This window comes from Stegostoma tigrinum, chromosome 11 (genome assembly GCF_030684315.1).
Source record: "Stegostoma tigrinum isolate sSteTig4 chromosome 11, sSteTig4.hap1, whole genome shotgun sequence".
Lineage (NCBI taxonomy): Eukaryota > Metazoa > Chordata > Chondrichthyes > Orectolobiformes > Stegostomatidae > Stegostoma > Stegostoma tigrinum.
The window spans coordinates 28,562,931-28,575,059 of record NC_081364.1 but is presented as its reverse complement, the minus strand read 5'-3'; the positions used below and the strand labels follow the sequence as shown (position 1 = coordinate 28,575,059).

The window sequence follows — 12,129 nt, the reverse complement described above, 5'->3', positions numbered from 1 at the left end:
TTTTTAACTCTTTCCCCTCTCTCCTTAATCCTAGTTTTAGACTCCCTTACCCTATGAAAAAGACCTCGGTTATTCCCCCAGTATTGCTCCACATGATTTTATAAATCTCTGTAAGGCCACCCCTGAACCTCTGATGCTTCAGAGAAAAAAGTCCCAGCCTATTCAGCCTCTCCCTGTAAATCAAACCCTCTAGTCCTTGCAACATCCTTGTAAATCTTCTCTGTACCCTCTCAAATTTAATCACATCCTTCCAACAGAAGGGCAACCAGAATTGTATGCAGCATTCCACAAGTGGCTTCACCAATGTCCTGTACAGCTGCAACGTGACATCCCAACTTTGATACTCAATGTTGTAACCAATGAAGGCGAGCATGCCAAATGTCTTCTTCACCACCTTGTCTACCTGTGACTCCACTTTCATGGAACAGCTGCAACTCTAGGTCTTTTTGTTTGACAACACTCCCTAGGGCCCTATCATTAAATGTATAAGTCCTGCCCTGGTTGGTCTTACCAAAATGCAATGCCTCATATTTATCTAAATTAAACTCCACACTCCACTCCTCAGCCCACTGGCCCATCTGATTAAGGTACCGTTGTACTCGGGATTAATTTTTTTCACTGTCTACTAACCACCTATTTTGGTATCATCTTCAAACTTACTAATAATGCCTCCTAAATTCACGACCAAATCATTTATATAAATGACCCAGCATCAATCCTTGTGGCATACAGGCCTCCAACCCAAAAAGCAACCCTCCACCACCATCTTCAGTTTCCTGCCTTCAAGCCAATTTTGTATCCATTTGGCTAGCTTTCCATGGATTCAATGTGATCCAACCTCACTGAGCAGTCTACCATGTGGAACCTTATCGAACACCTTGCTTGAAGTCCATAGAGATAACGTATACTGCTCTGCCTTCATCAACCTTGTCTGTCACCCCCTCAAAAAGCTCAATCAAGTTGGTGGGACATGACTTGCCATGCACAAAACCATGTTAACTATCCCTAATCTGTAACATAAACAAAGTTTCTGGAAAAGTTCAGCAGGTCTGGCATCTGTGAAGGAAAAAAGAGTTAACGTTTCAGGTCCGGTGGCTTTTCCTCAGGGTTCACAACTTTGTCTTTGTTCCTGATTTACAGCATCCGCAATTCTTTCGGTTTTTATCCCTAAGCAGTCCTTGCCTTTCCAAGTGCATCAGAATCCCCTCCAACAACTTACCCACCACTGATTTAAGGCTCACCAGTCCATAGTTCCCTGGCTTTTCCTTACAGCCTTTCTTAAATAATGACATCATTTTGGCTCCTTTTCTTAACATTACAGTAATCAGTAGGTAGTCCTCAATTAAAGTTGTCTTTTCACTACAGAGAAACAGTATTTAACTGAATCAATTTCATGTGAAACATAGGTTCCCATCTGTAGTCATTGTCAAAACCAGAGCTCAAAACCTGCGTGGAAATGGACATAGATTATTAAAGGTGGCAGGTCAGATGGGGCAAATCTGTTAATAAAGCATATAGTATCCCGGACTTTATTAAGAGTCATACAGAGTACAAGAGCGAGGGGGGTATGTAAGACACTTTTTAGACCTCATCCATAGTTTTCCGTACAGTTCTGGATGCCCACTTTTACAGGGATCTGAACATATTCAAGATAGTGCTGAAGTGATTTACAGGAATGGTTCTAGTGATGAGAAGCTCGAGTTGTGAGATAGATTGAAGAGATTGGGACTGTTTCCCCCTTGGAGAGATGAAGGTCAACAGGAAACCTGCTAACAGTTTTCAAAATCATGAGGGGGCTCGATACAGAAGGTAGGGATGAACCATTCCTATTCAAAAAATGATTGAACGGGTGGGTACAGGTTTCAAGTCATTTACAAAAGAAGCAAATGGGATGTGAGAAGAAAACATTTTCACAAATAAGTGGTTTGGGTCTGGTATACACTACCCGGAAGTGTGGTGGAGACAGGATCGAGTGAGGCAATTAAGAGGACATTCATGATTATTTGCATAGAAACAAACCAAACAAAGGTGCCTGGAAAAGGCAGGAGAATTCCACTAAACTTTTGATGCTCATTTGGAGAGTTGGTGCAGACAGATGGGCTGATGGCCTCCTTCTGTATTCTAATACTTCTGTGATTCTAAGATAATGCAGTGCCAACCACTGCCACAATCAAATTTAGTAACCCTCATGAACCACATAAAATGTTCATATAATTTCTAAATCCTTCCCAGAGAACACTGACTTAACTTGAACCACAGTACATTGATTCTATTGATACGTATTCTATCAGACCAGGGTTTAGGCTTAGAAGCCATAGATGGTTACCTAAGCTCAGAACAGGTCTGTGATTAATATTTCTCTTATTTACAAACAAGGTTAGTTTATTGTTGAACACTACATCTTGGAAAATTTTACTCACTACATATATGCCAAAATCTTACTATAAAATCAAATAGCCTAATGACTATAAACTGGAAGTATACTTGGGCATCAACAAAAAACTTTCAAATGAAGGCTTCCATCCCATAAGAGGTTATTAGCTATCCAAATCGGCTAATGTTTAGGTTTCCTTTCATTTAAACAACTGCAGTAATCCATCCCTGCCACCATTCAGATCTCTATGAAGCAATCTGCAACCAGTATTTCTACATCCCTGTTTATTGTCTGCTTCACCAATGTCTCCTTTAATTCCACCAAAGATGCTAAGTTTTTTTGCATCTACTACTGGATAAGCAGAAATTTCCTCCAATGAAATGTTGGGAAGACTGAAGCAATTGGTCTTAGTCCAAAATCCATTCCTTACATACAGTCCCTGTCTACCCCCTTCCCTGGCAACAGTCTGAGATTAAGCCAATCTGTTTGTAGCTTTGATATCACTTTTCATCCCAAATGAACTCCAGCCTTATATTTGTGCTATTACTAAGATTGCCTGTAATCACCTTTGTGACTTTGTCTCCTGCCTCAACTGTTGTTTCTGTCCTTTTTCATGGAATGTGAAACATTGCTTAAGATATATTGCACTTATCTAACTGCTCTTGACAAGTTGGTGGTTGAATTACTGCAATCCATTTGGTGCAGGTTACACTCACAACGTATCAGATTGACCGACTGATTTATTGTCATGTCTACCAAAATACAGAGAAAAGCTTTGTTTACAAGCAGTACAGGAAGATCACAGCAAGCATTATTTGAGACTAGAGTCCATTCAACAGTCTGATAACGGCCAGAAAAAAAGCTGTTCCTGAATTTGCTTGTGCGTGTGTTCAGGCTTCTGTAATTTCAGCCTGATGGAAGAGGTTGTAGGAGGTTATTACCAAGGTGCGATGGATCTCTGATGTTGTTGGTGGCCTTTCTGCAGCATTGAGCTGTGTAAATAGAATCCATGGATGGAAAGTTGGCTTCTGTGTTGGTCTGGGCTGTGCATACCACCTTACAGTCCTGAGCAGAGCAGTTGTCATACCAGGCCATTATGTACCCAGACAGTATGCTTTCAATGGTACATTTGTAGAAGTTCATGTGGGTCCTTAAGGACGTCTCAAATTTCCTGAGCTGCCTGAGGAAGAGGCAGTATTGTTGTGCCTTCTTGACTGTGGCATTTATGTGGCAAGACCAGGACAGATCGTTGGATTTCGTCCCTCCGCGGTACTTGATGCTGTTCACTCTCTCAACCTCAGTACTGTTGATGTAGATGGAGGTGCGTTCTCCTCCTGTCTTTCTGAAGTCAATGATCAGTTCTTTAGTTTTGCCGACGTTGAGAGACAGATTGTTTCATTGTACCACGTCGCCAAGTCCTGAATTTCCCTTCTGTATTTTGACTTATCATTGTTAGATATCCATCTCACTACAATGGTGTCGTCTGTGAACTTGTAGATGATGTTCATTAGGAATTTAGCAACACATTTGTAGCTGTACAGAGAGCACATTAGGGGGCTGAGGACACATCCTTGGGGGGGGGGGGCTTCAGTGTTGAGTGTTATTGTAGTGTTATTATAGAGGAGGTGCCTAACCTCACTGATTATGGGCTATGGGTCAGAAAGTTGAGGATCCAGTTGCAGGGAGCAGAGCTGAGACGAAGGTCACACAGTTGTGAGATCAGCCTGGAAGGGATAATGCTGTTGAAGGCATGTGTTGTCTTGAGTACAGGGATGATGGTGGTCATCTTGAAGCAGGTGCGGACTTCGGCTTGTAGGAGGGAGAGGCTGAAGATGTCAGTGAATACCTCCACCAGCTGGTCTGCACAGGATCTGACTGCTCGGCTGGGGACACCGACCGGGCCCTTCACTTTTTTTGGAGTGACTCCCAGGAAAACCGATCTGATTTGTGAAGGGGTGACAGAGGAAACAGGTCTGTCCAAGTCTGTTGGGGCAGGCATCGCTATGCTAGTGATAGTCTGCTCACACCAAGCATAGAAATCATTGAACATACCAGGGAGAAATGTGTCATCATCTGCTAGCTTACATTGTTTTATTTTGTATCCCGTAATGTCGTTTAGGCCTTGCCATAGGTGGTGGGAGCATGTTTGGTAGTTCTGGGCCTCTAATTTAGTCTGGTACCGCCTCTTAACCTCCCTGAAGGCCTTGTGGAGGCCATATCCAGATTTTCTGTATTGATTTGGGTCACCACTTAAGTGCTGCACGTCTGGTCTTCAGTAGGCACTGGATTTCCTGGTTCATCCAAGGTTTATGGTTGGGGAACACTCGGCTTGACTTCTTTGGTACACGGTCCTCACACATTTGCCAATGAACTCTGTGACAGACGCGTGTCCCAGGATTTTATCTCAGTGACATTGAAGAAATGGGAATATAGTCAGGATGGTGTGTGGCTTGGACGGAAAGCTGCAAACGGTTATGTTCCCAGCCAAATGTAACCCTCAATCATGCCTCGATAATCACTAAACTCAACTATTCCACATCATGAGTGAACTATATGGTAAATGGAAAAGCCCTGGGGAAAATTGATGCACAGAGAGATCTGGGTGTTCAGGTCCATTGTACGCTGAAGGTGGCAATGAAGGTCGACAGAGTGGTCAAGAGGATACACGCATACTTTCATTCATCGGCCGGGGTATTGAGTACAAGAGTTGGCAGGTCATGTTACAGTTGTATAGGACTTTAGTTCGACCACATTTGGAATACTGTGTACACTTCTGGTCGCCATATTACCAAAAGGATGTGAATGCGCTGGAGAGAGTGCAAAGGAGATTCGCCAGGATGTTACCTGGTATGGAGGGCGCTAGCTATGAAGAGAGGCTGAGTGGATTAGGATTATTTACATTAGAAAGATGGAGGTTGAGGTGGGGGTACCTGATTGAGGTCTACAAAACCATGAGAGGTATAGACTGGCTGGACAGCAAGAAGTTTTTTTCCCAGAGTGAAGGACTCAATTACTAGGGGTCATGATTTCAACATGAGAGGGGAAATGTTTAAGAGAGATATGCATGGAAAGTTCTTTACGCAGAGGGTGGTGGGTGCCTGGAACGTTTTGCCAACAGAGGTGGTAAAGGCAGGCATGATAGCACCATATAAGATGTATCTAGATAGATACATGAATGGGCAGGGAGCAGAGGGATACAGATCTTTGGAAAACAGGCAATAGGTTTAGATAGAGGATCTGGATTGGTGCTGGCTTGGAGGGCCAAAGGCCCTGTTCCTGTGCTGTAATTTTCTTTGTTCTTTAATCACACCCTGTAAGTTTCCCACATTCTACACTCCAAAAGCCTGAATTATCCAAAGCTCTGCAGGACATGTCATAACTCTCAACAACTCTTATTCCCCAATATATAGCCTTGAACTCACCAATATACATTTGTGTCTCAATGAAGCAACATCCTGATTTTAAAATCTCATCATTATTTTCAAATTTTTCAAATCCTTGCCCCTCCCTATTTGTGTAATCTCTTCAAATCTCCCAGATATTTGACCTAATTCTAATGTTGGCCTTTAGTGACTGTGCCTTCAGAGTGCCTCGACTCCAATCTCTGGAGTATCCTCCCAACACTTCTCCATGTTTGTTTCCTCCTTTAAGACACTGAAAACCCTATCTCTTTGACTAAACCTTTAGTCCACTGAGCTAATGGCTCGGTCTCACACCGACAAAGAACTGAATAGGTTTTAGCAAAGCTCTAAATCCTAGATTTTTTTTAAAGGATCCTATAACATTGAGAGATGTGGTGAATTGATTTTTATTGAAAGAAAACTGAGTATTATTTGATTTAGAATACTGAGTGTTCTGGAACATGGTGATTACCTCAGATACAATAGTGGAATTTGTAACAGCTGTCAAATGTGAGCACAGATTTCAAAGCAAGTTGTTGCATATAGATTGACATGACACCTCTTCAGGGAGATGGAAGATCCTTATGAAAAGTATGTTTTTTTAGCTTTGTAGTTACAGTACATCAACCAGATAGGTAACAGGTTAAAGGAAGAGCTGTGTAATTATAATAATACTGACATAATATACTCTAGACATCATGTGCATTCTACTGAATGCCTTCTTTACTTTGAAGAAATGAACAGTATTTTGTGTCCTTGTCATTGGCCAGTCACTAAGGAGTACAGTTACCTACCAAGAAAACTCCATGTGAGTGGTTATGGAATTTGGAGGTCCTTGTGTGGCTAATGAGCCCAATCCTAGTACTATGTCTCTGACCATACGTTTAGCAGGTGTTTCTGGGAGGTGAAGTTGGTCCTTGGCCTTGAGATCTTTGGCATTTCTTTCTCGGGCTTCTTTTCCATACTTCCTCTAGCCAACAAGTGTTCTCACAGATTTCTGTCCCTTCCTGCAGGAGCATTCTTCAAATAGTTTCTTCTGAACGAGCCCATGTGTTGACATCTATGTTGCATTTCCTGAGAGAAGACTTCAGGGAGTGTTTGAAACACTTGCCTTGTCCTCTCTCAAAGTGCCTTCCTTGAGCAGGGCGAAGAAGATTTGCTTTGGCAGCTGGACATCCCTATTTGACAGACATCCTAAGTACATGGCCAGCCCAGTGGAGTTAATTTCAAAATGATCAAGGTCGTGATGCTGGTACTATTGGCTGATGCTGGTATTAGTATGCCTGTCCTCCCAGCTGATGCAGAGAATCCACCTCAAACAATGTTGATGGTACTTCTTCAAGGCCTTGAGGTGGTGTCTATATGTAGTCCAAGTTCCAGTGCCACGTAAAAGAGTCGGAAGGATGTCTACCTTTATACACAAGAATCTTGGTATCAATACGAACGTCTCTCATCCTTGGGCATCCGAAGGTGGTGCTTGCACATCAATATGATTTTGAATCTCCGCATCAATGTCAGCCGTGGATGAGAGGTAGTTTCCTAGGTAAGGGAGATATTCTACTTTTGGCAGAATTTCTCTGTTGATTTTAGTAGAGTGATGGACCAAAACTTGACCTGGTCAGGTTGGTAAATTCTTTGAGGTCGATGTCAAGACCAATTCTTTAGTATTGCTTCCATAAAGCATAAAGCGAGGTTTGAAGATTCTCTTCCACGAGTGAGGAGATGATGCTGGTCATCTGCATTCTGAAGTTTCACTGATGAAATCGGTATCATTTTCTTCTTGGATTTCAACTGGTTTAAGTTGAAAAGATTTCCGTTCATCTGTAGACAATGTCCATACAACTGAGAAGTTTGTTCTCAACAAGATGAAAAAGTTGGTCATGAAGATGAAGAAAAGGTTGGAGGAGATGACACATCCCTGTCTTGATCTCAAAGGATTCTGTCATAATACCATCAGTGAGGACTATCTCTCACATCTTGTCATGAAGGGGTTGGGGAATGTGAATGAATTTCTCTGACGAATGTGTGTTCTGGCTGTCTAGCTATAGACATGTGACCTCTACATCTGCTGTAAATGTCTTTGTGTGCAGTCTGTCACAGCCACTAAACACATCTCTTGTAAAATGGTGTCAGTTGTGCAGCTGGAAACATGTGGATTTTCAGAAGAATAAGCAAACTTATTTTGCTTATAAGTTACTGAAAGAAACAGCAAGAGAGAAGACGTCTGCAACTTTGATTCACTGAATGCACTACAATGGCTGTTCAGTTTCCGCTCTGTGCTGCTGCTGTGAAAATGAAAAGAGGCACGAGACAGAACTGTAATGTTTCCACTTTCTGGCAAAACTATGAAACAGCAATAGAATGGATTAATAAAACATAGTCATTTACAAGTTGCAACCTTGCTATCCATAATAATATTAAAGAGTTTTAAAAGCTGTATTGCAGCCTTGATCTCACAGAGTAGAGGACTTTCTAGGCTTTGAAGGCATTTAATGCCCAAACTAATGGTACTTGTTCAATGAGATAACAAGGTGTAGAGCTGGATGAACAGAGCAGGCCAAGCAGCATCAGAGGTGCACGAAGGCTGACGTTTCGGGCCTAGACCCTTGTTCAATGTCAGAATTCAAGGAAAAGGAGATACATGATCAATATGTGACTGCACTGAAACCTGAAAGTTTGGTTAAGTGAAAGATGATCTTAAGAGTAATAGAATTGCTTTGGGCAGAATGGACCCTATTATGAGAGCACAAGGTGTAGAGATGGATGAACACAGCAGGTCAAGGAGCAACTTAGGAGCAGAAAAGCTGACTTTTCGGCCTAGACCCATTCTGATGAAGGGTCTAGGCCCGAAACATCAGCTTTCCTGCTCCTAAGATGCTGTTTGGCCTGTTGTGTTCATCCAGCTCCACACCTTGTTATCTCGGATTCTCCAGCATCTGCAGTTCCTATTATCCCTATTGTGAGAGCATGTCTGTTGGTCTCGGAGAAACTTTCTCTCAAGAAAGCCATTGTTATGTGCAGAGGCTGTGGGCAAGGTTGCATATGAAGGGGGGAGGTCAAGCCCTTGTGAGGAGTGGGGGCTGCAGTGTTGAACTGTTGCTTAGTTCTTCTATGTTTTAGGGAGAAGGACTGTAATGATTAACTTTTAACTTTGATTCATTATTTTTCTGCTTTCTAGCTAAGATTCTGTAGCTAGGTACCTTTGTACCTAAGATGGTGCTGTATGTAACGATGTAAACTTCCCACAGTACTCAGGTGAGTACATGTGACAATAAACCAGGTCACCAGACCCGAAACGTTAACTCCGTTTTCTCCTCTACAGATGCTGCCAGACCCGCTGAGCTTTTCCAGCAACTTTGTTTTTGTTCCTGATTTACAGCATCCACAGTTCTTTTGGTTTTTATCTGACAATAAACCTAATTCAACTCCAATTGAATAGAGCCTAATAATGAGAAAACAGGAACACTTTGCATTATGCTGAGACAAATTTCGGGCTGAAGAAGAACAACAGACTGGGAAAAAGAAAAGATTTGCAGAAAAGCCAGCAGAAATATCACAACCAAATGACAGGAAGTAAACATGAAGCAGAATGTCACAGAAAATAAATAAAGGAAGAGAATGCAACATGGGAAAACAGTGCTTAGAAAACAAGAAGCTTAATCTCTTAGGAAGAAGTCAAATGTGCACCTAAAGGTGGCTGCTGGAGAGATCATTCTGACAAATGTCTGCACAACATAAATCATTAGGTCTAAGGTGATCAGTGGTTTTTAGAGGGATAACTGCATAAGGAGAGCATCAAGTGAGTGTGAAGTGTTGGACAGACATAGGTGCTTCATGCAATATCATGAACTTCACAGACTTGCGCTAAGGGGCTCAAGGTCGTGATCCAAAACAAAGCCCTTGAAATTAAGGCTGAGTCTGTATGATGGAATGATCCTCAAGCCAAGAGGGCAAATGAAGGTGAGAGACCAATGGACTGGGAAAAAGGAACATCTAGAGTTCCAGATGGTAATCAATATGCAAGATTCATTCAATTCAGCTGAAGCAAGCCAAATGTTTGAACTGATAACCTCGAATGTGCTTGAGGAAATGTGCAGAATTTCACAGCTCACTAAGCGCTGAACAGATCCTAAAAGATTATTAGGATCCTTTACAGGGATATGTTCCCGGTGAATACCATCTTGAAAATGATGAGAATGAGAGACCAACTCTGCTGCTGTCAATGGGAATTCCAGCTGTCCTCAACTCCAGGCTGAAAGACAATATAGAAGAGCTGGAAAGGAAGGGACAAATCAAGAAATTGAACACTTCTGCATACTTTAACACATTATTCTAATCAACATGTTGTTATTACACACCTTTGGAGTATGTGGGACTTTAACCCGGGCTACCGGTCTAGGGGTAAGGACACTACCACTGCACTACAAGAGGGCCCCCTCTGCAGACTGTATTAGCTGCAAGGTGAAAGTAAAATAAACTGAGAAACTCAGATGGATCTGATCTCAATGAAGCTTTGCCTGATGCAAAGGATGGCTACTGGCAAGTGAAGCTGGAAGAAGGCAGAAGTTTTTTTTCTGTGTACGGATGCTATCCAGTGTTACAGATAATTGTACATGCCAATTGGCATTTCCATTCTTCTGGCAGAATATCAATATAAACAACATGCAATTGTGATCTTCCTGAATTGGAAGCTGTGTGTTTCTGATGGTATATGAATGCACAGACACAGTGGAAGAAGCCAACACAGATCACAATCATCATTTGGTGTAACCACTACAGAGAGGTCACCAGATGATACAATTTAAGATGTCTGAATATATCTGAAGTCAAGTACATAGGTCACTGAGAGTGAAAGAACTTGGATGAATCCAACAAGGTGGGAACTGTAGTCGAGATGAAGTGACCATCAGATATGAAAGCAGTGGAATGATTTGTTCGATTCAGGAATAATTCAGTAAGTCCGTGTCTAACTTGACATTACAGTGTGGACATTTATAATTCACTACTAAGGACATGCAGTCGTATTGGGACACAGAACAAGAAGCTGCTTAAACTAGTCGCATCAAACAGCCAGTGGTGACAATTGTTCTGTTGAGTCACTATGATGTCAGTGATGAAGTCAGCCTGCAATGTGATGCCAGTGAGACTGTACTTACAGCTATCTTTATGAGGCAAGGAAAATCACTTATATTTGCATCCAAGGCATTAACACAAACTAAATGATACTACACTAGGGAAAGAGTACCTGGCAGTGTCTTTCATTCATTCGTGGGATATGGGCACTCCTGACTGGGCAGCACTTTTTATCCATCCCTAAAGATCCTTGAGAAGATGGTAGCAAGGTGCCTTCCTGAACCACTGTAGTCCACCTGTTGTGGGTTGACCCATAATGCCGTTAGCACATTTCTGTGTGGGTGCTGCGGTTTCCTCCCACTGTCCAAAGATGTGCATGTTAGATAGATTGCAGTACTAAATTGTCCTGTAGTGTTCAGGAAAGTGCAGAATAAGTGTATTAGTGATACTAAATGCATGATTAAGGGTGTAGGATGATTCTGGATGGGATTCTTTTTGGAAAGTCAGTGCAGTCTTGTTGGGGCAAATGGCCTCTATCTGATTCTAGGATAATTGCCAACTAATTTATAGAAAATACAGAAAATCCAACACAAAGTTGGACAAAGAAATCCACAGGCATGTGAGTATGAGATCCTTGATTGGGGTTGTTAACCTGGGCCAATCAGGGAGCCCTGATTGACAGAAATAAACTGGGATTCAGAGCCCCTACTTCAGGGATTGGCTCTGAGCTGGCCAGGCTAGGGTACTTTATACATGTAAATAAAGGGTGATTTGGTGATGGGGTACCAGCCTCTGTGCAGTTATTTCAGAATGTTAAATGACTAGATATATTATGACAACCTCAACTGGAAAATACAAGCAAAAAAAAAACTGTGCCTCTACTGCAGGCAGCTGATCAGGAAGATCAGATCTCATCACACCTACATATAACAAAATAACTATGCATTGCCCAGCAACAGCAATACATTCGTAACAATAGTTACCATGACAACGGCACTTACCACAGGAACAACCACGTCAGAGAAGGAACTCCGCTTTTAGAACAAAACAGCCCACACAACGTGCAGCATTAAATGGAGCTGTGCAGTTTAAGGGCAACGCATATGTAGAGACTGATGAAAAGACTTAACACACTTTTAATGAATAAAATTTTTTTGCGATCACGTGTGTTCAGTAGCACATTATTCGTGTTTGCAAAAAGGCAAATGTTCGGAGAAATGCAACTGTACTCGAGTGTGCTGACTCGCTGTTGTCATGCAGTCTCTACATCTGCAGCAAGCG

At 42.1% G+C, this 12,129-nt stretch overlaps 1 protein-coding gene across 5 annotated transcripts in view; it reads left to right on the top strand.

Annotated features, from left to right (window-relative positions):
• Positions 1–12,129, top strand: part of card19 (caspase recruitment domain family, member 19) — a 41,377-nt gene that overhangs the window by 5,620 nt on the left and 23,628 nt on the right. The gene's annotated exons all lie outside the window — the stretch shown is intronic.